The 24,222-nt window shown below is 50.7% G+C and overlaps 50 non-coding genes across 50 annotated transcripts; all 50 read left to right on the top strand.

The window, feature by feature from the left end:
- The first annotated feature begins 89 nt into the window (after nt 1-89).
- Trnak-uuu (transfer RNA lysine (anticodon UUU)) lies at nt 90-162 on the top strand. Its single transcript has one exon. It is a non-coding gene; the product is annotated as a tRNA-Lys (tRNA).
- A 138-nt stretch (nt 163-300) lies between these two features.
- On the top strand, nt 301-382 carry Trnas-cga (transfer RNA serine (anticodon CGA)). Its single transcript has one exon. It is a non-coding gene; the product is annotated as a tRNA-Ser (tRNA).
- A 741-nt stretch (nt 383-1,123) lies between these two features.
- On the top strand, nt 1,124-1,205 carry Trnas-aga (transfer RNA serine (anticodon AGA)). Its single transcript has one exon. It is a non-coding gene; the product is annotated as a tRNA-Ser (tRNA).
- Nucleotides 1,206-1,550: 345 nt separating this feature from the next.
- On the top strand, nt 1,551-1,623 carry Trnak-uuu (transfer RNA lysine (anticodon UUU)). Its single transcript has one exon. It is a non-coding gene; the product is annotated as a tRNA-Lys (tRNA).
- A 138-nt stretch (nt 1,624-1,761) lies between these two features.
- Nucleotides 1,762-1,843, top strand: Trnas-cga (transfer RNA serine (anticodon CGA)). Its single transcript has one exon. It is a non-coding gene; the product is annotated as a tRNA-Ser (tRNA).
- Nucleotides 1,844-2,584: 741 nt separating this feature from the next.
- Trnas-aga (transfer RNA serine (anticodon AGA)) lies at nt 2,585-2,666 on the top strand. Its single transcript has one exon. It is a non-coding gene; the product is annotated as a tRNA-Ser (tRNA).
- A 345-nt stretch (nt 2,667-3,011) lies between these two features.
- Trnak-uuu (transfer RNA lysine (anticodon UUU)) lies at nt 3,012-3,084 on the top strand. Its single transcript has one exon. It is a non-coding gene; the product is annotated as a tRNA-Lys (tRNA).
- A 138-nt stretch (nt 3,085-3,222) lies between these two features.
- On the top strand, nt 3,223-3,304 carry Trnas-cga (transfer RNA serine (anticodon CGA)). Its single transcript has one exon. It is a non-coding gene; the product is annotated as a tRNA-Ser (tRNA).
- A 741-nt stretch (nt 3,305-4,045) lies between these two features.
- On the top strand, nt 4,046-4,127 carry Trnas-aga (transfer RNA serine (anticodon AGA)). The gene has a single exon. It is a non-coding gene; the product is annotated as a tRNA-Ser (tRNA).
- Nucleotides 4,128-4,472: 345 nt separating this feature from the next.
- On the top strand, nt 4,473-4,545 carry Trnak-uuu (transfer RNA lysine (anticodon UUU)). The gene has a single exon. It is a non-coding gene; the product is annotated as a tRNA-Lys (tRNA).
- A 138-nt stretch (nt 4,546-4,683) lies between these two features.
- On the top strand, nt 4,684-4,765 carry Trnas-cga (transfer RNA serine (anticodon CGA)). The gene has a single exon. It is a non-coding gene; the product is annotated as a tRNA-Ser (tRNA).
- Nucleotides 4,766-5,506: 741 nt separating this feature from the next.
- Nucleotides 5,507-5,588, top strand: Trnas-aga (transfer RNA serine (anticodon AGA)). The gene has a single exon. It is a non-coding gene; the product is annotated as a tRNA-Ser (tRNA).
- A 345-nt stretch (nt 5,589-5,933) lies between these two features.
- Nucleotides 5,934-6,006, top strand: Trnak-uuu (transfer RNA lysine (anticodon UUU)). Its single transcript has one exon. It is a non-coding gene; the product is annotated as a tRNA-Lys (tRNA).
- Nucleotides 6,007-6,144: 138 nt separating this feature from the next.
- On the top strand, nt 6,145-6,226 carry Trnas-cga (transfer RNA serine (anticodon CGA)). The gene has a single exon. It is a non-coding gene; the product is annotated as a tRNA-Ser (tRNA).
- Nucleotides 6,227-6,967: 741 nt separating this feature from the next.
- Trnas-aga (transfer RNA serine (anticodon AGA)) lies at nt 6,968-7,049 on the top strand. The gene has a single exon. It is a non-coding gene; the product is annotated as a tRNA-Ser (tRNA).
- Nucleotides 7,050-7,394: 345 nt separating this feature from the next.
- Trnak-uuu (transfer RNA lysine (anticodon UUU)) lies at nt 7,395-7,467 on the top strand. The gene has a single exon. It is a non-coding gene; the product is annotated as a tRNA-Lys (tRNA).
- Nucleotides 7,468-7,605: 138 nt separating this feature from the next.
- Trnas-cga (transfer RNA serine (anticodon CGA)) lies at nt 7,606-7,687 on the top strand. Its single transcript has one exon. It is a non-coding gene; the product is annotated as a tRNA-Ser (tRNA).
- A 741-nt stretch (nt 7,688-8,428) lies between these two features.
- Trnas-aga (transfer RNA serine (anticodon AGA)) lies at nt 8,429-8,510 on the top strand. Its single transcript has one exon. It is a non-coding gene; the product is annotated as a tRNA-Ser (tRNA).
- A 345-nt stretch (nt 8,511-8,855) lies between these two features.
- Trnak-uuu (transfer RNA lysine (anticodon UUU)) lies at nt 8,856-8,928 on the top strand. Its single transcript has one exon. It is a non-coding gene; the product is annotated as a tRNA-Lys (tRNA).
- Nucleotides 8,929-9,066: 138 nt separating this feature from the next.
- Nucleotides 9,067-9,148, top strand: Trnas-cga (transfer RNA serine (anticodon CGA)). The gene has a single exon. It is a non-coding gene; the product is annotated as a tRNA-Ser (tRNA).
- A 741-nt stretch (nt 9,149-9,889) lies between these two features.
- On the top strand, nt 9,890-9,971 carry Trnas-aga (transfer RNA serine (anticodon AGA)). Its single transcript has one exon. It is a non-coding gene; the product is annotated as a tRNA-Ser (tRNA).
- A 345-nt stretch (nt 9,972-10,316) lies between these two features.
- On the top strand, nt 10,317-10,389 carry Trnak-uuu (transfer RNA lysine (anticodon UUU)). The gene has a single exon. It is a non-coding gene; the product is annotated as a tRNA-Lys (tRNA).
- A 138-nt stretch (nt 10,390-10,527) lies between these two features.
- On the top strand, nt 10,528-10,609 carry Trnas-cga (transfer RNA serine (anticodon CGA)). The gene has a single exon. It is a non-coding gene; the product is annotated as a tRNA-Ser (tRNA).
- Nucleotides 10,610-11,350: 741 nt separating this feature from the next.
- Nucleotides 11,351-11,432, top strand: Trnas-aga (transfer RNA serine (anticodon AGA)). Its single transcript has one exon. It is a non-coding gene; the product is annotated as a tRNA-Ser (tRNA).
- A 345-nt stretch (nt 11,433-11,777) lies between these two features.
- Trnak-uuu (transfer RNA lysine (anticodon UUU)) lies at nt 11,778-11,850 on the top strand. The gene has a single exon. It is a non-coding gene; the product is annotated as a tRNA-Lys (tRNA).
- Nucleotides 11,851-11,988: 138 nt separating this feature from the next.
- Trnas-cga (transfer RNA serine (anticodon CGA)) lies at nt 11,989-12,070 on the top strand. Its single transcript has one exon. It is a non-coding gene; the product is annotated as a tRNA-Ser (tRNA).
- Nucleotides 12,071-12,811: 741 nt separating this feature from the next.
- Nucleotides 12,812-12,893, top strand: Trnas-aga (transfer RNA serine (anticodon AGA)). Its single transcript has one exon. It is a non-coding gene; the product is annotated as a tRNA-Ser (tRNA).
- Nucleotides 12,894-13,238: 345 nt separating this feature from the next.
- Trnak-uuu (transfer RNA lysine (anticodon UUU)) lies at nt 13,239-13,311 on the top strand. Its single transcript has one exon. It is a non-coding gene; the product is annotated as a tRNA-Lys (tRNA).
- Nucleotides 13,312-13,449: 138 nt separating this feature from the next.
- Nucleotides 13,450-13,531, top strand: Trnas-cga (transfer RNA serine (anticodon CGA)). Its single transcript has one exon. It is a non-coding gene; the product is annotated as a tRNA-Ser (tRNA).
- A 741-nt stretch (nt 13,532-14,272) lies between these two features.
- Nucleotides 14,273-14,354, top strand: Trnas-aga (transfer RNA serine (anticodon AGA)). The gene has a single exon. It is a non-coding gene; the product is annotated as a tRNA-Ser (tRNA).
- Nucleotides 14,355-14,699: 345 nt separating this feature from the next.
- On the top strand, nt 14,700-14,772 carry Trnak-uuu (transfer RNA lysine (anticodon UUU)). The gene has a single exon. It is a non-coding gene; the product is annotated as a tRNA-Lys (tRNA).
- Nucleotides 14,773-14,910: 138 nt separating this feature from the next.
- On the top strand, nt 14,911-14,992 carry Trnas-cga (transfer RNA serine (anticodon CGA)). The gene has a single exon. It is a non-coding gene; the product is annotated as a tRNA-Ser (tRNA).
- A 741-nt stretch (nt 14,993-15,733) lies between these two features.
- On the top strand, nt 15,734-15,815 carry Trnas-aga (transfer RNA serine (anticodon AGA)). The gene has a single exon. It is a non-coding gene; the product is annotated as a tRNA-Ser (tRNA).
- A 345-nt stretch (nt 15,816-16,160) lies between these two features.
- Trnak-uuu (transfer RNA lysine (anticodon UUU)) lies at nt 16,161-16,233 on the top strand. Its single transcript has one exon. It is a non-coding gene; the product is annotated as a tRNA-Lys (tRNA).
- A 138-nt stretch (nt 16,234-16,371) lies between these two features.
- Trnas-cga (transfer RNA serine (anticodon CGA)) lies at nt 16,372-16,453 on the top strand. Its single transcript has one exon. It is a non-coding gene; the product is annotated as a tRNA-Ser (tRNA).
- Nucleotides 16,454-17,194: 741 nt separating this feature from the next.
- Trnas-aga (transfer RNA serine (anticodon AGA)) lies at nt 17,195-17,276 on the top strand. The gene has a single exon. It is a non-coding gene; the product is annotated as a tRNA-Ser (tRNA).
- A 345-nt stretch (nt 17,277-17,621) lies between these two features.
- On the top strand, nt 17,622-17,694 carry Trnak-uuu (transfer RNA lysine (anticodon UUU)). Its single transcript has one exon. It is a non-coding gene; the product is annotated as a tRNA-Lys (tRNA).
- Nucleotides 17,695-17,832: 138 nt separating this feature from the next.
- On the top strand, nt 17,833-17,914 carry Trnas-cga (transfer RNA serine (anticodon CGA)). Its single transcript has one exon. It is a non-coding gene; the product is annotated as a tRNA-Ser (tRNA).
- Nucleotides 17,915-18,655: 741 nt separating this feature from the next.
- On the top strand, nt 18,656-18,737 carry Trnas-aga (transfer RNA serine (anticodon AGA)). The gene has a single exon. It is a non-coding gene; the product is annotated as a tRNA-Ser (tRNA).
- A 345-nt stretch (nt 18,738-19,082) lies between these two features.
- On the top strand, nt 19,083-19,155 carry Trnak-uuu (transfer RNA lysine (anticodon UUU)). The gene has a single exon. It is a non-coding gene; the product is annotated as a tRNA-Lys (tRNA).
- A 138-nt stretch (nt 19,156-19,293) lies between these two features.
- Trnas-cga (transfer RNA serine (anticodon CGA)) lies at nt 19,294-19,375 on the top strand. Its single transcript has one exon. It is a non-coding gene; the product is annotated as a tRNA-Ser (tRNA).
- A 741-nt stretch (nt 19,376-20,116) lies between these two features.
- Nucleotides 20,117-20,198, top strand: Trnas-aga (transfer RNA serine (anticodon AGA)). The gene has a single exon. It is a non-coding gene; the product is annotated as a tRNA-Ser (tRNA).
- Nucleotides 20,199-20,543: 345 nt separating this feature from the next.
- Trnak-uuu (transfer RNA lysine (anticodon UUU)) lies at nt 20,544-20,616 on the top strand. Its single transcript has one exon. It is a non-coding gene; the product is annotated as a tRNA-Lys (tRNA).
- Nucleotides 20,617-20,754: 138 nt separating this feature from the next.
- Trnas-cga (transfer RNA serine (anticodon CGA)) lies at nt 20,755-20,836 on the top strand. The gene has a single exon. It is a non-coding gene; the product is annotated as a tRNA-Ser (tRNA).
- Nucleotides 20,837-21,577: 741 nt separating this feature from the next.
- On the top strand, nt 21,578-21,659 carry Trnas-aga (transfer RNA serine (anticodon AGA)). Its single transcript has one exon. It is a non-coding gene; the product is annotated as a tRNA-Ser (tRNA).
- Nucleotides 21,660-22,004: 345 nt separating this feature from the next.
- Trnak-uuu (transfer RNA lysine (anticodon UUU)) lies at nt 22,005-22,077 on the top strand. The gene has a single exon. It is a non-coding gene; the product is annotated as a tRNA-Lys (tRNA).
- Nucleotides 22,078-22,215: 138 nt separating this feature from the next.
- On the top strand, nt 22,216-22,297 carry Trnas-cga (transfer RNA serine (anticodon CGA)). The gene has a single exon. It is a non-coding gene; the product is annotated as a tRNA-Ser (tRNA).
- Nucleotides 22,298-23,038: 741 nt separating this feature from the next.
- Nucleotides 23,039-23,120, top strand: Trnas-aga (transfer RNA serine (anticodon AGA)). Its single transcript has one exon. It is a non-coding gene; the product is annotated as a tRNA-Ser (tRNA).
- A 345-nt stretch (nt 23,121-23,465) lies between these two features.
- Nucleotides 23,466-23,538, top strand: Trnak-uuu (transfer RNA lysine (anticodon UUU)). Its single transcript has one exon. It is a non-coding gene; the product is annotated as a tRNA-Lys (tRNA).
- Nucleotides 23,539-23,676: 138 nt separating this feature from the next.
- On the top strand, nt 23,677-23,758 carry Trnas-cga (transfer RNA serine (anticodon CGA)). Its single transcript has one exon. It is a non-coding gene; the product is annotated as a tRNA-Ser (tRNA).
- The last annotated feature ends 464 nt before the right edge of the window (nt 23,759-24,222 follow it).

The following is a 24,222-nucleotide window of genomic DNA, read 5'->3' as shown; positions in this document are numbered from 1 at the left end:
TAACAGCTCCACGCAACAACTACCCAACAGTAAAGGACATGAGGCAATGTGTCAGTATGCCTAGAGGGAGGGGTGTCAAAGTAACGTGAGCCCGGATAGCTCAGTCGGTAGAGCATTAGGCTTTTAACCTAAGGGTCCAGGGTTCAAGTCCCTGTTCGGGCGCAAATTTTAATACCTTGATAGCCGCACGTCTCGTAGCGGTGTAAGCACTACGGAAAAGAATGCTGCTACGCCGTTTCCTGGCACTGCAGTGCTTTAAACAGTAGCAGTTGCATGTGTCGGGAGGATCGTCCGCTAGTGGCAGTCGTGGCCGAGTGGTTAAGGCGTCTGACTCGAAATCAGATTCCCTCTGGGAGCGTAGGTTCGAATCCTACCGGCTGCGTGTGATTTTGCGTAAAAACGAGCAGAAATTTTCGCCCACATGTGACATGCGTGGGTGAAAGCGGATCCAAACCAGTGACACCATTCTCAACAAGACGGAAATTTATGTTTAAGAATACTGTTTCGCGACGGCCGCTGTCTGTTGCGGCACTCGGTTCACCTCGCACGGACGCTAGTACTGCAGAAATCAGTCGCAGGCCCACGAACGCGCCCCCGTCATTTTGTCGCGCCGTCGCCGTGTTCGGGAGTACGCAGATGTGCTTCAAAGTGTTGGACAGAGCGAGCATTCATTTCTTTTTAAGAATCGCAATTCAATTCATTCGAGTGTGGCAAAAGCAGTGGTGCAGCGTTTCCTTTCTTAAGATCTCGCAGCTGCTTGCAAGTATGTCCATCGTTTAAGACGACAGAAAAGTAGCGTCAGCGGTGCGTCAGTGGGAAGTCGGTGAAGTCGCCATTGGAGCCATAAGCCAGTAATTACGACACGCGAATCACTCAAACACCATGCAGCATGTACCACAATGCTCGGCCGAGGGACCGGGTAGCTCAGTCGGTAGAGCGCTAGACTTTCAACCAAAGGGTCCCGGGTTCAAGCCCCCGTCCAGGCGAAAATTGATACACTGTCGTAACGGCTAATGTGCTGGCAACGGAAGCACTACAGAAACGAGTGAGGCCATGTCGTGTTCTTACGTCAGATTGCTTGAAAAGGAGCAGTTGCACTTGTCGAGAGACGCTTCTGCGACCGGCAGTCGTGGCCGAGTGGTTAAGGCGTCTGACTAGAAATCAGATTCCCTCTGGGAGCGTAGGTTCGAGTCCTACCGACTGCGTTTCTTTTTTGTGTCAAGAGGTGAAGAACATCTCCAACGGAACCGTGAAATGAGCGAATACGTGGGAAACACTGCATTCGAGACGCTTGTGAATTTTACAATTGTCCAGTGAGTGTCGACAAAACACGTAGCTCCTCTGCTGAGACGTACAAAATGCTGCAATTTCACTTTGCATCGTGTGTCAGCTTTCTTCGATAGGCTGTTACGAGGATAGCGTGATGAGTTTTTAGACAGCAGTCAGACGACGTTTAAACAGTAACAGCTCCACGCAACAACTACCCAACAGTAAAGGACATGAGGCAATGTGTCAGTATGCCTAGAGGGAGGGGTGTCAAAGTAACGTGAGCCCGGATAGCTCAGTCGGTAGAGCATTAGGCTTTTAACCTAAGGGTCCAGGGTTCAAGTCCCTGTTCGGGCGCAAATTTTAATACCTTGATAGCCGCACGTCTCGTAGCGGTGTAAGCACTACGGAAAAGAATGCTGCTACGCCGTTTCCTGGCACTGCAGTGCTTTAAACAGTAGCAGTTGCATGTGTCGGGAGGATCGTCCGCTAGTGGCAGTCGTGGCCGAGTGGTTAAGGCGTCTGACTCGAAATCAGATTCCCTCTAGGAGCGTAGGTTCGAATCCTACCGGCTGCGTGTGATTTTGCGTAAAAACGAGCAGAAATTTTCGCCCACATGTGACATGCGTGGGTGAAAGCGGATCCAAACCAGTGACACCATTCTCAACAAGACGGAAATTTATGTTTAAGAATACTGTTTCGCGACGGCCGCTGTCTGTTGCGGCACTCGGTTCACCTCGCACGGACGCTAGTACTGCAGAAATCAGTCGCAGGCCCACGAACGCGCCCCCGTCATTTTGTCGCGCCGTCGCCGTGTTCGGGAGTACGCAGATGTGCTTCAAAGTGTTGGACAGAGCGAGCATTCATTTCTTTTTAAGAATCGCAATTCAATTCATTCGAGTGTGGCAAAAGCAGTGGTGCAGCGTTTCCTTTCTTAAGATCTCGCAGCTGCTTGCAAGTATGTCCATCGTTTAAGACGACAGAAAAGTAGCGTCAGCGGTGCGTCAGTGGGAAGTCGGTGAAGTCGCCATTGGAGCCATAAGCCAGTAATTACGACACGCGAATCACTCAAACACCATGCAGCATGTACCACAATGCTCGGCCGAGGGACCGGGTAGCTCAGTCGGTAGAGCGCTAGACTTTCAACCAAAGGGTCCCGGGTTCAAGCCCCCGTCCAGGCGAAAATTGATACACTGTCGTAACGGCTAATGTGCTGGCAACGGAAGCACTACAGAAACGAGTGAGGCCATGTCGTGTTCTTACGTCAGATTGCTTGAAAAGGAGCAGTTGCACTTGTCGAGAGACGCTTCTGCGACCGGCAGTCGTGGCCGAGTGGTTAAGGCGTCTGACTAGAAATCAGATTCCCTCTGGGAGCGTAGGTTCGAGTCCTACCGACTGCGTTTCTTTTTTGTGTCAAGAGGTGAAGAACATCTCCAACGGAACCGTGAAATGAGCGAATACGTGGGAAACACTGCATTCGAGACGCTTGTGAATTTTACAATTGTCCAGTGAGTGTCGACAAAACACGTAGCTCCTCTGCTGAGACGTACAAAATGCTGCAATTTCACTTTGCATCGTGTGTCAGCTTTCTTCGATAGGCTGTTACGAGGATAGCGTGATGAGTTTTTAGACAGCAGTCAGACGACGTTTAAACAGTAACAGCTCCACGCAACAACTACCCAACAGTAAAGGACATGAGGCAATGTGTCAGTATGCCTAGAGGGAGGGGTGTCAAAGTAACGTGAGCCCGGATAGCTCAGTCGGTAGAGCATTAGGCTTTTAACCTAAGGGTCCAGGGTTCAAGTCCCTGTTCGGGCGCAAATTTTAATACCTTGATAGCCGCACGTCTCGTAGCGGTGTAAGCACTACGGAAAAGAATGCTGCTACGCCGTTTCCTGGCACTGCAGTGCTTTAAACAGTAGCAGTTGCATGTGTCGGGAGGATCGTCCGCTAGTGGCAGTCGTGGCCGAGTGGTTAAGGCGTCTGACTCGAAATCAGATTCCCTCTGGGAGCGTAGGTTCGAATCCTACCGGCTGCGTGTGATTTTGCGTAAAAACGAGCAGAAATTTTCGCCCACATGTGACATGCGTGGGTGAAAGCGGATCCAAACCAGTGACACCATTCTCAACAAGACGGAAATTTATGTTTAAGAATACTGTTTCGCGACGGCCGCTGTCTGTTGCGGCACTCGGTTCACCTCGCACGGACGCTAGTACTGCAGAAATCAGTCGCAGGCCCACGAACGCGCCCCCGTCATTTTGTCGCGCCGTCGCCGTGTTCGGGAGTACGCAGATGTGCTTCAAAGTGTTGGACAGAGCGAGCATTCATTTCTTTTTAAGAATCGCAATTCAATTCATTCGAGTGTGGCAAAAGCAGTGGTGCAGCGTTTCCTTTCTTAAGATCTCGCAGCTGCTTGCAAGTATGTCCATCGTTTAAGACGACAGAAAAGTAGCGTCAGCGGTGCGTCAGTGGGAAGTCGGTGAAGTCGCCATTGGAGCCATAAGCCAGTAATTACGACACGCGAATCACTCAAACACCATGCAGCATGTACCACAATGCTCGGCCGAGGGACCGGGTAGCTCAGTCGGTAGAGCGCTAGACTTTCAACCAAAGGGTCCCGGGTTCAAGCCCCCGTCCAGGCGAAAATTGATACACTGTCGTAACGGCTAATGTGCTGGCAACGGAAGCACTACAGAAACGAGTGAGGCCATGTCGTGTTCTTACGTCAGATTGCTTGAAAAGGAGCAGTTGCACTTGTCGAGAGACGCTTCTGCGACCGGCAGTCGTGGCCGAGTGGTTAAGGCGTCTGACTAGAAATCAGATTCCCTCTGGGAGCGTAGGTTCGAGTCCTACCGACTGCGTTTCTTTTTTGTGTCAAGAGGTGAAGAACATCTCCAACGGAACCGTGAAATGAGCGAATACGTGGGAAACACTGCATTCGAGACGCTTGTGAATTTTACAATTGTCCAGTGAGTGTCGACAAAACACGTAGCTCCTCTGCTGAGACGTACAAAATGCTGCAATTTCACTTTGCATCGTGTGTCAGCTTTCTTCGATAGGCTGTTACGAGGATAGCGTGATGAGTTTTTAGACAGCAGTCAGACGACGTTTAAACAGTAACAGCTCCACGCAACAACTACCCAACAGTAAAGGACATGAGGCAATGTGTCAGTATGCCTAGAGGGAGGGGTGTCAAAGTAACGTGAGCCCGGATAGCTCAGTCGGTAGAGCATTAGGCTTTTAACCTAAGGGTCCAGGGTTCAAGTCCCTGTTCGGGCGCAAATTTTAATACCTTGATAGCCGCACGTCTCGTAGCGGTGTAAGCACTACGGAAAAGAATGCTGCTACGCAGTTTCCTGGCACTGCAGTGCTTTAAACAGTAGCAGTTGCATGTGTCGGGAGGATCGTCCGCTAGTGGCAGTCGTGGCCGAGTGGTTAAGGCGTCTGACTCGAAATCAGATTCCCTCTGGGAGCGTAGGTTCGAATCCTACCGGCTGCGTGTGATTTTGCGTAAAAACGAGCAGAAATTTTCGCCCACATGTGACATGCGTGGGTGAAAGCGGATCCAAACCAGTGACACCATTCTCAACAAGACGGAAATTTATGTTTAAGAATACTGTTTCGCGACGGCCGCTGTCTGTTGCGGCTCTCGGTTCACCTCGCACGGACGCTAGTACTGCAGAAATCAGTCGCAGGCCCACGAACGCGCCCCCGTCATTTTGTCGCGCCGTCGCCGTGTTCGGGAGTACGCAGATGTGCTTCAAAGTGTTGGACAGAGCGAGCATTCATTTCTTTTTAAGAATCGCAATTCAATTCATTCGAGTGTGGCAAAAGCAGTGGTGCAGCGTTTCCTTTCTTAAGATCTCGCAGCTGCTTGCAAGTATGTCCATCGTTTAAGACGACAGAAAAGTAGCGTCAGCGGTGCGTCAGTGGGAAGTCGGTGAAGTCGCCATTGGAGCCATAAGCCAGTAATTACGACACGCGAATCACTCAAACACCATGCAGCATGTACCACAATGCTCGGCCGAGGGACCGGGTAGCTCAGTCGGTAGAGCGCTAGACTTTCAACCAAAGGGTCCCGGGTTCAAGCCCCCGTCCAGGCGAAAATTGATACACTGTCGTAACGGCTAATGTGCTGGCAACGGAAGCACTACAGAAACGAGTGAGGCCATGTCGTGTTCTTACGTCAGATTGCTTGAAAAGGAGCAGTTGCACTTGTCGAGAGACGCTTCTGCGACCGGCAGTCGTGGCCGAGTGGTTAAGGCGTCTGACTAGAAATCAGATTCCCTCTGGGAGCGTAGGTTCGAGTCCTACCGACTGCGTTTCTTTTTTGTGTCAAGAGGTGAAGAACATCTCCAACGGAACCGTGAAATGAGCGAATACGTGGGAAACACTGCATTCGAGACGCTTGTGAATTTTACAATTGTCCAGTGAGTGTCGACAAAACACGTAGCTCCTCTGCTGAGACGTACAAAATGCTGCAATTTCACTTTGCATCGTGTGTCAGCTTTCTTCGATAGGCTGTTACGAGGATAGCGTGATGAGTTTTTAGACAGCAGTCAGACGACGTTTAAACAGTAACAGCTCCACGCAACAACTACCCAACAGTAAAGGACATGAGGCAATGTGTCAGTATGCCTAGAGGGAGGGGTGTCAAAGTAACGTGAGCCCGGATAGCTCAGTCGGTAGAGCATTAGGCTTTTAACCTAAGGGTCCAGGGTTCAAGTCCCTGTTCGGGCGCAAATTTTAATACCTTGATAGCCGCACGTCTCGTAGCGGTGTAAGCACTACGGAAAAGAATGCTGCTACGCCGTTTCCTGGCACTGCAGTGCTTTAAACAGTAGCAGTTGCATGTGTCGGGAGGATCGTCCGCTAGTGGCAGTCGTGGCCGAGTGGTTAAGGCGTCTGACTCGAAATCAGATTCCCTCTGGGAGCGTAGGTTCGAATCCTACCGGCTGCGTGTGATTTTGCGTAAAAACGAGCAGAAATTTTCGCCCACATGTGACATGCGTGGGTGAAAGCGGATCCAAACCAGTGACACCATTCTCAACAAGACGGAAATTTATGTTTAAGAATACTGTTTCGCGACGGCCGCTGTCTGTTGCGGCTCTCGGTTCACCTCGCACGGACGCTAGTACTGCAGAAATCAGTCGCAGGCCCACGAACGCGCCCCCGTCATTTTGTCGCGCCGTCGCCGTGTTCGGGAGTACGCAGATGTGCTTCAAAGTGTTGGACAGAGCGAGCATTCATTTCTTTTTAAGAATCGCAATTCAATTCATTCGAGTGTGGCAAAAGCAGTGGTGCAGCGTTTCCTTTCTTAAGATCTCGCAGCTGCTTGCAAGTATGTCCATCGTTTAAGACGACAGAAAAGTAGCGTCAGCGGTGCGTCAGTGGGAAGTCGGTGAAGTCGCCATTGGAGCCATAAGCCAGTAATTACGACACGCGAATCACTCAAACACCATGCAGCATGTACCACAATGCTCGGCCGAGGGACCGGGTAGCTCAGTCGGTAGAGCGCTAGACTTTCAACCAAAGGGTCCCGGGTTCAAGCCCCCGTCCAGGCGAAAATTGATACACTGTCGTAACGGCTAATGTGCTGGCAACGGAAGCACTACAGAAACGAGTGAGGCCATGTCGTGTTCTTACGTCAGATTGCTTGAAAAGGAGCAGTTGCACTTGTCGAGAGACGCTTCTGCGACCGGCAGTCGTGGCCGAGTGGTTAAGGCGTCTGACTAGAAATCAGATTCCCTCTGGGAGCGTAGGTTCGAGTCCTACCGACTGCGTTTCTTTTTTGTGTCAAGAGGTGAAGAACATCTCCAACGGAACCGTGAAATGAGCGAATACGTGGGAAACACTGCATTCGAGACGCTTGTGAATTTTACAATTGTCCAGTGAGTGTCGACAAAACACGTAGCTCCTCTGCTGAGACGTACAAAATGCTGCAATTTCACTTTGCATCGTGTGTCAGCTTTCTTCGATAGGCTGTTACGAGGATAGCGTGATGAGTTTTTAGACAGCAGTCAGACGACGTTTAAACAGTATCAGCTCCACGCAACGACTACCCAACAGTAAAGGACATGAGGCAATGTGTCAATATGCCTAGAGGGAGGGGTGTTAAGGTAATGTGAGCCCGGATAGCTAAGTCGGTAGAGCATTAGGCTTTTAACCTAAGGGTCCAGGGTTCAAGTCCCTGTTCGGGCGGAAATTTTAATACCTTGGTAGCCGCACGTCTCGTAGCGGTGTAAGCACTACGGAAAAGAATGCTGCTACGCCGTTTCCTGGCACTGCAGTGCTTTAAACAGTAGCAGTTGCATGTGTCGGGAGGATCGTCCGCTAGTGGCAGTCGTGGCCGAGTGGTTAAGGCGTCTGACTCGAAATCAGATTCCCTCTGGGAGCGTAGGTTCGAATCCTACCGGCTGCGTGTGATTTTGCGTAAAAACGAGCAGAAATTTTCGCCCACATGTGACATGCGTGGGTGAAAGCGGATCCAAACCAGTGACACCATTCTCAACAAGACGGAAATTTATGTTTAAGAATACTGTTTCGCGACGGCCGCTGTCTGTTGCGGCTCTCGGTTCACCTCGCACGGACGCTAGTACTGCAGAAATCAGTCGCAGGCCCACGAATGCGCCCCCGTCATTTTGTCGCGCCGTCGCCGTGTTCGTGAGTACGCAGATGTGCTTCAAAGTGTTGGACAGAGCGAGCATTCATTTCTTTTTAAGAATCGCAATTCAATTCATTCGAGTGTGGCAAAAGCAGTGGTGCAGCGTTTCCTTTCTTAAGATCTCGCAGCTGCTTGCAAGTATGTCCATCGTTTAAGACGACAGAAAAGTAGCGTCAGCGGTGCGTCAGTGGGAAGTCGGTGAAGTCGCCATTGGAGCCGTAAGCCAGTAATTACGACACGCGAATCACTCAAACACCATGCAGCATGTACCACAATGCTCGGCCGAGGGACCGGGTAGCTCAGTCGGTAGAGCGCTAGACTTTCAACCAAAGGGTCCCGGGTTCAAGCCCCCGTCCAGGCGAAAATTGATACACTGTCGTAACGGCTAATGTGCTGGCAACGGAAGCACTACAGAAACGAGTGAGGCCATGTCGTGTTCTTACGTCAGATTGCTTGAAAAGGAGCAGTTGCACTTGTCGAGAGACGCTTCTGCGACCGGCAGTCGTGGCCGAGTGGTTAAGGCGTCTGACTAGAAATCAGATTCCCTCTGGGAGCGTAGGTTCGAGTCCTACCGACTGCGTTTCTTTTTTGTGTCAAGAGGTGAAGAACATCTCCAACGGAACCGTGAAATGAGCGAATACGTGGGAAACACTGCATTCGAGACGCTTGTGAATTTTACAATTGTCCAGTGAGTGTCGACAAAACACGTAGCTCCTCTGCTGAGACGTACAAAATGCTGCAATTTCACTTTGCATCGTGTGTCAGCTTTCTTCGATAGGCTGTTACGAGGATAGCGTGATGAGTTTTTAGACAGCAGTCAGACGACGTTTAAACAGTATCAGCTCCACGCAACGACTACCCAACAGTAAAGGACATGAGGCAATGTGTCAGTATGCCTAGAGGGAGGGGTGTTAAGGTAATGTGAGCCCGGATAGCTCAGTCGGTAGAGCATTAGGCTTTTAACCTAAGGGTCCAGGGTTCAAGTCCCTGTTCGGGCGGAAATTTTAATACCTTGGTAGCCGCACGTCTCGTAGCGGTGTAAGCACTACGGAAAAGAATGCTGCTACGCCGTTTCCTGGCACTGCAGTGCTTTAAACAGTAGCAGTTGCATGTGTCGGGAGGATCGTCCGCTAGTGGCAGTCGTGGCCGAGTGGTTAAGGCGTCTGACTCGAAATCAGATTCCCTCTGGGAGCGTAGGTTCGAATCCTACCGGCTGCGTGTGATTTTGCGTAAAAACGAGCAGAAATTTTCGCCCACATGTGACATGCGTGGGTGAAAGCGGATCCAAACCAGTGACACCATTCTCAACAAGACGGAAATTTATGTTTAAGAATACTGTTTCGCGACGGCCGCTGTCTGTTGCGGCTCTCGGTTCACCTCGCACGGACGCTAGTACTGCAGAAATCAGTCGCAGGCCCACGAACGCGCCCCCGTCATTTTGTCGCGCCGTCGCCGTGTTCGGGAGTACGCAGATGTGCTTCAAAGTGTTGGACAGAGCGAGCATTCATTTCTTTTTAAGAATCGCAATTCAATTCATTCGAGTGTGGCAAAAGCAGTGGTGCAGCGTTTCCTTTCTTAAGATCTCGCAGCTGCTTGCAAGTATGTCCATCGTTTAAGACGACAGAAAAGTAGCGTCAGCGGTGCGTCAGTGGGAAGTCGGTGAAGTCGCCATTGGAGCCATAAGCCAGTAATTACGACACGCGAATCACTCAAACACCATGCAGCATGTACCACAATGCTCGGCCGAGGGACCGGGTAGCTCAGTCGGTAGAGCGCTAGACTTTCAACCAAAGGGTCCCGGGTTCAAGCCCCCGTCCAGGCGAAAATTGATACACTGTCGTAACGGCTAATGTGCTGGCAACGGAAGCACTACAGAAACGAGTGAGGCCATGTCGTGTTCTTACGTCAGATTGCTTGAAAAGGAGCAGTTGCACTTGTCGAGAGACGCTTCTGCGACCGGCAGTCGTGGCCGAGTGGTTAAGGCGTCTGACTAGAAATCAGATTCCCTCTGGGAGCGTAGGTTCGAGTCCTACCGACTGCGTTTCTTTTTTGTGTCAAGAGGTGAAGAACATCTCCAACGGAACCGTGAAATGAGCGAATACGTGGGAAACACTGCATTCGAGACGCTTGTGAATTTTACAATTGTCCAGTGAGTGTCGACAAAACACGTAGCTCCTCTGCTGAGACGTACAAAATGCTGCAATTTCACTTTGCATCGTGTGTCAGCTTTCTTCGATAGGCTGTTACGAGGATAGCGTGATGAGTTTTTAGACAGCAGTCAGACGACGTTTAAACAGTAACAGCTCCACGCAACAACTACCCAACAGTAAAGGACATGAGGCAATGTGTCAGTATGCCTAGAGGGAGGGGTGTCAAAGTAACGTGAGCCCGGATAGCTCAGTCGGTAGAGCATTAGGCTTTTAACCTAAGGGTCCAGGGTTCAAGTCCCTGTTCGGGCGCAAATTTTAATACCTTGATAGCCGCACGTCTCGTAGCGGTGTAAGCACTACGGAAAAGAATGCTGCTACGCCGTTTCCTGGCACTGCAGTGCTTTAAACAGTAGCAGTTGCATGTGTCGGGAGGATCGTCCGCTAGTGGCAGTCGTGGCCGAGTGGTTAAGGCGTCTGACTCGAAATCAGATTCCCTCTGGGAGCGTAGGTTCGAATCCTACCGGCTGCGTGTGATTTTGCGTAAAAACGAGCAGAAATTTTCGCCCACATGTGACATGCGTGGGTGAAAGCGGATCCAAACCAGTGACACCATTCTCAACAAGACGGAAATTTATGTTTAAGAATACTGTTTCGCGACGGCCGCTGTCTGTTGCGGCTCTCGGTTCACCTCGCACGGACGCTAGTACTGCAGAAATCAGTCGCAGGCCCACGAACGCGCCCCCGTCATTTTGTCGCGCCGTCGCCGTGTTCGGGAGTACGCAGATGTGCTTCAAAGTGTTGGACAGAGCGAGCATTCATTTCTTTTTAAGAATCGCAATTCAATTCATTCGAGTGTGGCAAAAGCAGTGGTGCAGCGTTTCCTTTCTTAAGATCTCGCAGCTGCTTGCAAGTATGTCCATCGTTTAAGACGACAGAAAAGTAGCGTCAGCGGTGCGTCAGTGGGAAGTCGGTGAAGTCGCCATTGGAGCCATAAGCCAGTAATTACGACACGCGAATCACTCAAACACCATGCAGCATGTACCACAATGCTCGGCCGAGGGACCGGGTAGCTCAGTCGGTAGAGCGCTAGACTTTCAACCAAAGGGTCCCGGGTTCAAGCCCCCGTCCAGGCGAAAATTGATACACTGTCGTAACGGCTAATGTGCTGGCAACGGAAGCACTACAGAAACGAGTGAGGCCATGTCGTGTTCTTACGTCAGATTGCTTGAAAAGGAGCAGTTGCACTTGTCGAGAGACGCTTCTGCGACCGGCAGTCGTGGCCGAGTGGTTAAGGCGTCTGACTAGAAATCAGATTCCCTCTGGGAGCGTAGGTTCGAGTCCTACCGACTGCGTTTCTTTTTTGTGTCAAGAGGTGAAGAACATCTCCAACGGAACCGTGAAATGAGCGAATACGTGGGAAACACTGCATTCGAGACGCTTGTGAATTTTACAATTGTCCAGTGAGTGTCGACAAAACACGTAGCTCCTCTGCTGAGACGTACAAAATGCTGCAATTTCACTTTGCATCGTGTGTCAGCTTTCTTCGATAGGCTGTTACGAGGATAGCGTGATGAGTTTTTAGACAGCAGTCAGACGACGTTTAAACAGTATCAGCTCCACGCAACGACTACCCAACAGTAAAGGACATGAGGCAATGTGTCAATATGCCTAGAGGGAGGGGTGTTAAGGTAATGTGAGCCCGGATAGCTAAGTCGGTAGAGCATTAGGCTTTTAACCTAAGGGTCCAGGGTTCAAGTCCCTGTTCGGGCGGAAATTTTAATACCTTGGTAGCCGCACGTCTCGTAGCGGTGTAAGCACTACGGAAAAGAATGCTGCTACGCCGTTTCCTGGCACTGCAGTGCTTTAAACAGTAGCAGTTGCATGTGTCGGGAGGATCGTCCGCTAGTGGCAGTCGTGGCCGAGTGGTTAAGGCGTCTGACTCGAAATCAGATTCCCTCTGGGAGCGTAGGTTCGAATCCTACCGGCTGCGTGTGATTTTGCGTAAAAACGAGCAGAAATTTTCGCCCACATGTGACATGCGTGGGTGAAAGCGGATCCAAACCAGTGACACCATTCTCAACAAGACGGAAATTTATGTTTAAGAATACTGTTTCGCGACGGCCGCTGTCTGTTGCGGCTCTCGGTTCACCTCGCACGGACGCTAGTACTGCAGAAATCAGTCGCAGGCCCACGAATGCGCCCCCGTCATTTTGTCGCGCCGTCGCCGTGTTCGTGAGTACGCAGATGTGCTTCAAAGTGTTGGACAGAGCGAGCATTCATTTCTTTTTAAGAATCGCAATTCAATTCATTCGAGTGTGGCAAAAGCAGTGGTGCAGCGTTTCCTTTCTTAAGATCTCGCAGCTGCTTGCAAGTATGTCCATCGTTTAAGACGACAGAAAAGTAGCGTCAGCGGTGCGTCAGTGGGAAGTCGGTGAAGTCGCCATTGGAGCCGTAAGCCAGTAATTACGACACGCGAATCACTCAAACACCATGCAGCATGTACCACAATGCTCGGCCGAGGGACCGGGTAGCTCAGTCGGTAGAGCGCTAGACTTTCAACCAAAGGGTCCCGGGTTCAAGCCCCCGTCCAGGCGAAAATTGATACACTGTCGTAACGGCTAATGTGCTGGCAACGGAAGCACTACAGAAACGAGTGAGGCCATGTCGTGTTCTTACGTCAGATTGCTTGAAAAGGAGCAGTTGCACTTGTCGAGAGACGCTTCTGCGACCGGCAGTCGTGGCCGAGTGGTTAAGGCGTCTGACTAGAAATCAGATTCCCTCTGGGAGCGTAGGTTCGAGTCCTACCGACTGCGTTTCTTTTTTGTGTCAAGAGGTGAAGAACATCTCCAACGGAACCGTGAAATGAGCGAATACGTGGGAAACACTGCATTCGAGACGCTTGTGAATTTTACAATTGTCCAGTGAGTGTCGACAAAACACGTAGCTCCTCTGCTGAGACGTACAAAATGCTGCAATTTCACTTTGCATCGTGTGTCAGCTTTCTTCGATAGGCTGTTACGAGGATAGCGTGATGAGTTTTTAGACAGCAGTCAGACGACGTTTAAACAGTATCAGCTCCACGCAACGACTACCCAACAGTAAAGGACATGAGGCAATGTGTCAGTATGCCTAGAGGGAGGGGTGTTAAGGTAATGTGAGCCCGGATAGCTCAGTCGGTAGAGCATTAGGCTTTTAACCTAAGGGTCCAGGGTTCAAGTCCCTGTTCGGGCGGAAATTTTAATACCTTGGTAGCCGCACGTCTCGTAGCGGTGTAAGCACTACGGAAAAGAATGCTGCTACGCCGTTTCCTGGCACTGCAGTGCTTTAAACAGTAGCAGTTGCATGTGTCGGGAGGATCGTCCGCTAGTGGCAGTCGTGGCCGAGTGGTTAAGGCGTCTGACTCGAAATCAGATTCCCTCTGGGAGCGTAGGTTCGAATCCTACCGGCTGCGTGTGATTTTGCGTAAAAACGAGCAGAAATTTTCGCCCACATGTGACATGCGTGGGTGAAAGCGGATCCAAACCAGTGACACCATTCTCAACAAGACGGAAATTTATGTTTAAGAATACTGTTTCGCGACGGCCGCTGTCTGTTGCGGCTCTCGGTTCACCTCGCACGGACGCTAGTACTGCAGAAATCAGTCGCAGGCCCACGAACGCGCCCCCGTCATTTTGTCGCGCCGTCGCCGTGTTCGGGAGTACGCAGATGTGCTTCAAAGTGTTGGACAGAGCGAGCATTCATTTCTTTTTAAGAATCGCAATTCAATTCATTCGAGTGTGGCAAAAGCAGTGGTGCAGCGTTTCCTTTCTTAAGATCTCGCAGCTGCTTGCAAGTATGTCCATCGTTTAAGACGACAGAAAAGTAGCGTCAGCGGTGCGTCAGTGGGAAGTCGGTGAAGTCGCCATTGGAGCCATAAGCCAGTAATTACGACACGCGAATCACTCAAACACCATGCAGCATGTACCACAATGCTCGGCCGAGGGACCGGGTAGCTCAGTCGGTAGAGCGCTAGACTTTCAACCAAAGGGTCCCGGGTTCAAGCCCCCGTCCAGGCGAAAATTGATACACTGTCGTAACGGCTAATGTGCTGGCAACGGAAGCACTACAGAAACGAGTGAGGCCATGTCGTGTTCTTACGTCAGATTGCTTGAAAAGGAGCAGTTGCACTTGTCGAGAGACGCTTCTGCGACCGGCAGTCGTGGCCGAGTGGTTAAGGCGTCTGACTAGAAATCAGATTCCCTCTGGGAGCGTAGGTTCGAGTCCTACCGACTGCGTTTCTTTTTTGTGTCAAGAGGTGAAGAACATCTCCAACGGAACCGTGAAATGAGCGAATACGTGGGAAACACTGCATTCGAGACGCTTGTGAATTTTACAATTGTCCAGTGAGTGTCGACAAAACACGTAGCTCCTCTGCTGAGACGTACAAAATGCTGCAATTTCACTTTGCATCGTGTGTCAGCTTTCTTCGATAGGCTGTTACGAGGATAGCGTGATGAGTTTTTAGACAGCAGTCAGACGACGTTTAAACAGTAACAGCTCCACGCAACAACTACCCAACAGTAAAGGACATGAGGCAATGTGTCAGTATGCCTAGAGGGAGGGGTGTCAAAGTAACGTGAGCCCGGATAGCTCAGTCGGTAGAGCATTAGGCTTTTAACCTAAGGGTCCAGGGTTCAAGTCCCTGTTCGGGCGCAAATTTTAATACCTTGATAGCCGCACGTCTCGTAGCGGTGTAAGCACTACGGAAAAGAATGCTGCTACGCCGTTTCCTGGCACTGCAGTGCTTTAAACAGTAGCAGTTGCATGTGTCGGGAGGATCGTCCGCTAGTGGCAGTCGTGGCCGAGTGGTTAAGGCGTCTGACTCGAAATCAGATTCCCTCTGGGAGCGTAGGTTCGAATCCTACCGGCTGCGTGTGATTTTGCGTAAAAACGAGCAGAAATTTTCGCCCACATGTGACATGCGTGGGTGAAAGCGGATCCAAACCAGTGACACCATTCTCAACAAGACGGAAATTTATGTTTAAGAATACTGTTTCGCGACGGCCGCTGTCTGTTGCGGCACTCGGTTCACCTCGCACGGACGCTAGTACTGCAGAAATCAGTCGCAGGCCCACGAACGCGCCCCCGTCATTTTGTCGCGCCGTCGCCGTGTTCGGGAGTACGCAGATGTGCTTCAAAGTGTTGGACAGAGCGAGCATTCATTTCTTTTTAAGAATCGCAATTCAATTCATTCGAGTGTGGCAAAAGCAGTGGTGCAGCGTTTCCTTTCTTAAGATCTCGCAGCTGCTTGCAAGTATGTCCATCGTTTAAGACGACAGAAAAGTAGCGTCAGCGGTGCGTCAGTGGGAAGTCGGTGAAGTCGCCATTGGAGCCATAAGCCAGTAATTACGACACGCGAATCACTCAAACACCATGCAGCATGTACCACAATGCTCGGCCGAGGGACCGGGTAGCTCAGTCGGTAGAGCGCTAGACTTTCAACCAAAGGGTCCCGGGTTCAAGCCCCCGTCCAGGCGAAAATTGATACACTGTCGTAACGGCTAATGTGCTGGCAACGGAAGCACTACAGAAACGAGTGAGGCCATGTCGTGTTCTTACGTCAGATTGCTTGAAAAGGAGCAGTTGCACTTGTCGAGAGACGCTTCTGCGACCGGCAGTCGTGGCCGAGTGGTTAAGGCGTCTGACTAGAAATCAGATTCCCTCTGGGAGCGTAGGTTCGAGTCCTACCGACTGCGTTTCTTTTTTGTGTCAAGAGGTGAAGAACATCTCCAACGGAACCGTGAAATGAGCGAATACGTGGGAAACACTGCATTCGAGACGCTTGTGAATTTTACAATTGTCCAGTGAGTGTCGACAAAACACGTAGCTCCTCTGCTGAGACGTACAAAATGCTGCAATTTCACTTTGCATCGTGTGTCAGCTTTCTTCGATAGGCTGTTACGAGGATAGCGTGATGAGTTTTTAGACAGCAGTCAGACGACGTTTAAACAGTAACAGCTCCACGCAACAACTACCCAACAGTAAAGGACATGAGGCAATGTGTCAGTATGCCTAGAGGGAGGGGTGTCAAAGTAACGTGAGCCCGGATAGCTCAGTCGGTAGAGCATTAGGCTTTTAACCTAAGGGTCCAGGGTTCAAGTCCCTGTTCGGGCGCAAATTTTAATACCTTGATAGCCGCACGTCTCGTAGCGGTGTAAGCACTACGGAAAAGAATGCTGCTACGCCGTTTCCTGGCACTGCAGTGCTTTAAACAGTAGCAGTTGCATGTGTCGGGAGGATCGTCCGCTAGTGGCAGTCGTGGCCGAGTGGTTAAGGCGTCTGACTCGAAATCAGATTCCCTCTGGGAGCGTAGGTTCGAATCCTACCGGCTGCGTGTGATTTTGCGTAAAAACGAGCAGAAATTTTCGCCCACATGTGACATGCGTGGGTGAAAGCGGATCCAAACCAGTGACACCATTCTCAACAAGACGGAAATTTATGTTTAAGAATACTGTTTCGCGACGGCCGCTGTCTGTTGCGGCACTCGGTTCACCTCGCACGGACGCTAGTACTGCAGAAATCAGTCGCAGGCCCACGAACGCGCCCCCGTCATTTTGTCGCGCCGTCGCCGTGTTCGGGAGTACGCAGATGTGCTTCAAAGTGTTGGACAGAGCGAGCATTCATTTCTTTTTAAGAATCGCAATTCAATTCATTCGAGTGTGGCAAAAGCAGTGGTGCAGCGTTTCCTTTCTTAAGATCTCGCAGCTGCTTGCAAGTATGTCCATCGTTTAAGACGACAGAAAAGTAGCGTCAGCGGTGCGTCAGTGGGAAGTCGGTGAAGTCGCCATTGGAGCCATAAGCCAGTAATTACGACACGCGAATCACTCAAACACCATGCAGCATGTACCACAATGCTCGGCCGAGGGACCGGGTAGCTCAGTCGGTAGAGCGCTAGACTTTCAACCAAAGGGTCCCGGGTTCAAGCCCCCGTCCAGGCGAAAATTGATACACTGTCGTAACGGCTAATGTGCTGGCAACGGAAGCACTACAGAAACGAGTGAGGCCATGTCGTGTTCTTACGTCAGATTGCTTGAAAAGGAGCAGTTGCACTTGTCGAGAGACGCTTCTGCGACCGGCAGTCGTGGCCGAGTGGTTAAGGCGTCTGACTAGAAATCAGATTCCCTCTGGGAGCGTAGGTTCGAGTCCTACCGACTGCGTTTCTTTTTTGTGTCAAGAGGTGAAGAACATCTCCAACGGAACCGTGAAATGAGCGAATACGTGGGAAACACTGCATTCGAGACGCTTGTGAATTTTACAATTGTCCAGTGAGTGTCGACAAAACACGTAGCTCCTCTGCTGAGACGTACAAAATGCTGCAATTTCACTTTGCATCGTGTGTCAGCTTTCTTCGATAGGCTGTTACGAGGATAGCGTGATGAGTTTTTAGACAGCAGTCAGACGACGTTTAAACAGTAACAGCTCCACGCAACAACTACCCAACAGTAAAGGACATGAGGCAATGTGTCAGTATGCCTAGAGGGAGGGGTGTCAAAGTAACGTGAGCCCGGATAGCTCAGTCGGTAGAGCATTAGGCTTTTAACCTAAGGGTCCAGGGTTCAAGTCCCTGTTCGGGCGCAAATTTTAATACCTTGATAGCCGCACGTCTCGTAGCGGTGTAAGCACTACGGAAAAGAATGCTGCTACGCAGTTTCCTGGCACTGCAGTGCTTTAAACAGTAGCAGTTGCATGTGTCGGGAGGATCGTCCGCTAGTGGCAGTCGTGGCCGAGTGGTTAAGGCGTCTGACTCGAAATCAGATTCCCTCTGGGAGCGTAGGTTCGAATCCTACCGGCTGCGTGTGATTTTGCGTAAAAACGAGCAGAAATTTTCGCCCACATGTGACATGCGTGGGTGAAAGCGGATCCAAACCAGTGACACCATTCTCAACAAGACGGAAATTTATGTTTAAGAATACTGTTTCGCGACGGCCGCTGTCTGTTGCGGCACTCGGTTCACCTCGCACGGACGCTAGTACTGCAGAAATCAGTCGCAGGCCCACGAACGCGCCCCCGTCATTTTGTCGCGCCGTCGCCGTGTTCGGGAGTACGCAGATGTGCTTCAAAGTGTTGGACAGAGCGAGCATTCATTTCTTTTTAAGAATCGCAATTCAATTCATTCGAGTGTGGCAAAAGCAGTGGTGCAGCGTTTCCTTTCTTAAGATCTCGCAGCTGCTTGCAAGTATGTCCATCGTTTAAGACGACAGAAAAGTAGCGTCAGCGGTGCGTCAGTGGGAAGTCGGTGAAGTCGCCATTGGAGCCATAAGCCAGTAATTACGACACGCGAATCACTCAAACACCATGCAGCATGTACCACAATGCTCGGCCGAGGGACCGGGTAGCTCAGTCGGTAGAGCGCTAGACTTTCAACCAAAGGGTCCCGGGTTCAAGCCCCCGTCCAGGCGAAAATTGATACACTGTCGTAACGGCTAATGTGCTGGCAACGGAAGCACTACAGAAACGAGTGAGGCCATGTCGTGTTCTTACGTCAGATTGCTTGAAAAGGAGCAGTTGCACTTGTCGAGAGACGCTTCTGCGACCGGCAGTCGTGGCCGAGTGGTTAAGGCGTCTGACTAGAAATCAGATTCCCTCTGGGAGCGTAGGTTCGAGTCCTACCGACTGCGTTTCTTTTTTGTGTCAAGAGGTGAAGAACATCTCCAACGGAACCGTGAAATGAGCGAATACGTGGGAAACACTGCATTCGAGACGCTTGTGAATTTTACAATTGTCCAGTGAGTGTCGACAAAACACGTAGCTCCTCTGCTGAGACGTACAAAATGCTGCAATTTCACTTTGCATCGTGTGTCAGCTTTCTTCGATAGGCTGTTACGAGGATAGCGTGATGAGTTTTTAGACAGCAGTCAGACGACGTTTAAACAGTAACAGCTCCACGCAACAACTACCCAACAGTAAAGGACATGAGGCAATGTGTCAGTATGCCTAGAGGGAGGGGTGTCAAAGTAACGTGAGCCCGGATAGCTCAGTCGGTAGAGCATTAGGCTTTTAACCTAAGGGTCCAGGGTTCAAGTCCCTGTTCGGGCGCAAATTTTAATACCTTGATAGCCGCACGTCTCGTAGCGGTGTAAGCACTACGGAAAAGAATGCTGCTACGCCGTTTCCTGGCACTGCAGTGCTTTAAACAGTAGCAGTTGCATGTGTCGGGAGGATCGTCCGCTAGTGGCAGTCGTGGCCGAGTGGTTAAGGCGTCTGACTCGAAATCAGATTCCCTCTGGGAGCGTAGGTTCGAATCCTACCGGCTGCGTGTGATTTTGCGTAAAAACGAGCAGAAATTTTCGCCCACATGTGACATGCGTGGGTGAAAGCGGATCCAAACCAGTGACACCATTCTCAACAAGACGGAAATTTATGTTTAAGAATACTGTTTCGCGACGGCCGCTGTCTGTTGCGGCACTCGGTTCACCTCGCACGGACGCTAGTACTGCAGAAATCAGTCGCAGGCCCACGAACGCGCCCCCGTCATTTTGTCGCGCCGTCGCCGTGTTCGGGAGTACGCAGATGTGCTTCAAAGTGTTGGACAGAGCGAGCATTCATTTCTTTTTAAGAATCGCAATTCAATTCATTCGAGTGTGGCAAAAGCAGTGGTGCAGCGTTTCCTTTCTTAAGATCTCGCAGCTGCTTGCAAGTATGTCCATCGTTTAAGACGACAGAAAAGTAGCGTCAGCGGTGCGTCAGTGGGAAGTCGGTGAAGTCGCCATTGGAGCCATAAGCCAGTAATTACGACACGCGAATCACTCAAACACCATGCAGCATGTACCACAATGCTCGGCCGAGGGACCGGGTAGCTCAGTCGGTAGAGCGCTAGACTTTCAACCAAAGGGTCCCGGGTTCAAGCCCCCGTCCAGGCGAAAATTGATACACTGTCGTAACGGCTAATGTGCTGGCAACGGAAGCACTACAGAAACGAGTGAGGCCATGTCGTGTTCTTACGTCAGATTGCTTGAAAAGGAGCAGTTGCACTTGTCGAGAGACGCTTCTGCGACCGGCAGTCGTGGCCGAGTGGTTAAGGCGTCTGACTAGAAATCAGATTCCCTCTGGGAGCGTAGGTTCGAGTCCTACCGACTGCGTTTCTTTTTTGTGTCAAGAGGTGAAGAACATCTCCAACGGAACCGTGAAATGAGCGAATACGTGGGAAACACTGCATTCGAGACGCTTGTGAATTTTACAATTGTCCAGTGAGTGTCGACAAAACACGTAGCTCCTCTGCTGAGACGTACAAAATGCTGCAATTTCACTTTGCATCGTGTGTCAGCTTTCTTCGATAGGCTGTTACGAGGATAGCGTGATGAGTTTTTAGACAGCAGTCAGACGACGTTTAAACAGTAACAGCTCCACGCAACAACTACCCAACAGTAAAGGACATGAGGCAATGTGTCAGTATGCCTAGAGGGAGGGGTGTCAAAGTAACGTGAGCCCGGATAGCTCAGTCGGTAGAGCATTAGGCTTTTAACCTAAGGGTCCAGGGTTCAAGTCCCTGTTCGGGCGCAAATTTTAATACCTTGATAGCCGCACGTCTCGTAGCGGTGTAAGCACTACGGAAAAGAATGCTGCTACGCAGTTTCCTGGCACTGCAGTGCTTTAAACAGTAGCAGTTGCATGTGTCGGGAGGATCGTCCGCTAGTGGCAGTCGTGGCCGAGTGGTTAAGGCGTCTGACTCGAAATCAGATTCCCTCTGGGAGCGTAGGTTCGAATCCTACCGGCTGCGTGTGATTTTGCGTAAAAACGAGCAGAAATTTTCGCCCACATGTGACATGCGTGGGTGAAAGCGGATCCAAACCAGTGACACCATTCTCAACAAGACGGAAATTTATGTTTAAGAATACTGTTTCGCGACGGCCGCTGTCTGTTGCGGCTCTCGGTTCACCTCGCACGGACGCTAGTACTGCAGAAATCAGTCGCAGGCCCACGAACGCGCCCCCGTCATTTTGTCGCGCCGTCGCCGTGTTCGGGAGTACGCAGATGTGCTTCAAAGTGTTGGACAGAGCGAGCATTCATTTCTTTTTAAGAATCGCAATTCAATTCATTCGAGTGTGGCAAAAGCAGTGGTGCAGCGTTTCCTTTCTTAAGATCTCGCAGCTGCTTGCAAGTATGTCCATCGTTTAAGACGACAGAAAAGTAGCGTCAGCGGTGCGTCAGTGGGAAGTCGGTGAAGTCGCCATTGGAGCCATAAGCCAGTAATTACGACACGCGAATCACTCAAACACCATGCAGCATGTACCACAATGCTCGGCCGAGGGACCGGGTAGCTCAGTCGGTAGAGCGCTAGACTTTCAACCAAAGGGTCCCGGGTTCAAGCCCCCGTCCAGGCGAAAATTGATACACTGTCGTAACGGCTAATGTGCTGGCAACGGAAGCACTACAGAAACGAGTGAGGCCATGTCGTGTTCTTACGTCAGATTGCTTGAAAAGGAGCAGTTGCACTTGTCGAGAGACGCTTCTGCGACCGGCAGTCGTGGCCGAGTGGTTAAGGCGTCTGACTAGAAATCAGATTCCCTCTGGGAGCGTAGGTTCGAGTCCTACCGACTGCGTTTCTTTTTTGTGTCAAGAGGTGAAGAACATCTCCAACGGAACCGTGAAATGAGCGAATACGTGGGAAACACTGCATTCGAGACGCTTGTGAATTTTACAATTGTCCAGTGAGTGTCGACAAAACACGTAGCTCCTCTGCTGAGACGTACAAAATGCTGCAATTTCACTTTGCATCGTGTGTCAGCTTTCTTCGATAGGCTGTTACGAGGATAGCGTGATGAGTTTTTAGACAGCAGTCAGACGACGTTTAAACAGTAACAGCTCCACGCAACAACTACCCAACAGTAAAGGACATGAGGCAATGTGTCAGTATGCCTAGAGGGAGGGGTGTCAAAGTAACGTGAGCCCGGATAGCTCAGTCGGTAGAGCATTAGGCTTTTAACCTAAGGGTCCAGGGTTCAAGTCCCTGTTCGGGCGCAAATTTTAATACCTTGATAGCCGCACGTCTCGTAGCGGTGTAAGCACTACGGAAAAGAATGCTGCTACGCCGTTTCCTGGCACTGCAGTGCTTTAAACAGTAGCAGTTGCATGTGTCGGGAGGATCGTCCGCTAGTGGCAGTCGTGGCCGAGTGGTTAAGGCGTCTGACTCGAAATCAGATTCCCTCTGGGAGCGTAGGTTCGAATCCTACCGGCTGCGTGTGATTTTGCGTAAAAACGAGCAGAAATTTTCGCCCACATGTGACATGCGTGGGTGAAAGCGGATCCAAACCAGTGACACCATTCTCAACAAGACGGAAATTTATGTTTAAGAATACTGTTTCGCGACGGCCGCTGTCTGTTGCGGCACTCGGTTCACCTCGCACGGACGCTAGTACTGCAGAAATCAGTCGCAGGCCCACGAACGCGCCCCCGTCATTTTGTCGCGCCGTCGCCGTGTTCGGGAGTACGCAGATGTGCTTCAAAGTGTTGGACAGAGCGAGCATTCATTTCTTTTTAAGAATCGCAATTCAATTCATTCGAGTGTGGCAAAAGCAGTGGTGCAGCGTTTCCTTTCTTAAGATCTCGCAGCTGCTTGCAAGTATGTCCATCGTTTAAGACGACAGAAAAGTAGCGTCAGCGGTGCGTCAGTGGGAAGTCGGTGAAGTCGCCATTGGAGCCATAAGCCAGTAATTACGACACGCGAATCACTCAAACACCATGCAGCATGTACCACAATGCTCGGCCGAGGGACCGGGTAGCTCAGTCGGTAGAGCGCTAGACTTTCAACCAAAGGGTCCCGGGTTCAAGCCCCCGTCCAGGCGAAAATTGATACACTGTCGTAACGGCTAATGTGCTGGCAACGGAAGCACTACAGAAACGAGTGAGGCCATGTCGTGTTCTTACGTCAGATTGCTTGAAAAGGAGCAGTTGCACTTGTCGAGAGACGCTTCTGCGACCGGCAGTCGTGGCCGAGTGGTTAAGGCGTCTGACTAGAAATCAGATTCCCTCTGGGAGCGTAGGTTCGAGTCCTACCGACTGCGTTTCTTTTTTGTGTCAAGAGGTGAAGAACATCTCCAACGGAACCGTGAAATGAGCGAATACGTGGGAAACACTGCATTCGAGACGCTTGTGAATTTTACAATTGTCCAGTGAGTGTCGACAAAACACGTAGCTCCTCTGCTGAGACGTACAAAATGCTGCAATTTCACTTTGCATCGTGTGTCAGCTTTCTTCGATAGGCTGTTACGAGGATAGCGTGATGAGTTTTTAGACAGCAGTCAGACGACGTTTAAACAGTAACAGCTCCACGCAACAACTACCCAACAGTAAAGGACATGAGGCAATGTGTCAGTATGCCTAGAGGGAGGGGTGTCAAAGTAACGTGAGCCCGGATAGCTCAGTCGGTAGAGCATTAGGCTTTTAACCTAAGGGTCCAGGGTTCAAGTCCCTGTTCGGGCGCAAATTTTAATACCTTGATAGCCGCACGTCTCGTAGCGGTGTAAGCACTACGGAAAAGAATGCTGCTACGCCGTTTCCTGGCACTGCAGTGCTTTAAACAGTAGCAGTTGCATGTGTCGGGAGGATCGTCCGCTAGTGGCAGTCGTGGCCGAGTGGTTAAGGCGTCTGACTCGAAATCAGATTCCCTCTGGGAGCGTAGGTTCGAATCCTACCGGCTGCGTGTGATTTTGCGTAAAAACGAGCAGAAATTTTCGCCCACATGTGACATGCGTGGGTGAAAGCGGATCCAAACCAGTGACACCATTCTCAACAAGACGGAAATTTATGTTTAAGAATACTGTTTCGCGACGGCCGCTGTCTGTTGCGGCACTCGGTTCACCTCGCACGGACGCTAGTACTGCAGAAATCAGTCGCAGGCCCACGAACGCGCCCCCGTCATTTTGTCGCGCCGTCGCCGTGTTCGGGAGTACGCAGATGTGCTTCAAAGTGTTGGACAGAGCGAGCATTCATTTCTTTTTAAGAATCGCAATTCAATTCATTCGAGTGTGGCAAAAGCAGTGGTGCAGCGTTTCCTTTCTTAAGATCTCGCAGCTGCTTGCAAGTATGTCCATCGTTTAAGACGACAGAAAAGTAGCGTCAGCGGTGCGTCAGTGGGAAGTCGGTGAAGTCGCCATTGGAGCCATA

This window comes from Schistocerca nitens, chromosome 4 (genome assembly GCF_023898315.1).
Source record: "Schistocerca nitens isolate TAMUIC-IGC-003100 chromosome 4, iqSchNite1.1, whole genome shotgun sequence".
Taxonomy (NCBI): Eukaryota; Metazoa; Arthropoda; class Insecta; order Orthoptera; family Acrididae; genus Schistocerca; species Schistocerca nitens.
The sequence above is the reverse complement of the archived record's forward strand: the minus strand, read 5'-3'. Positions and strand labels throughout refer to the sequence as shown.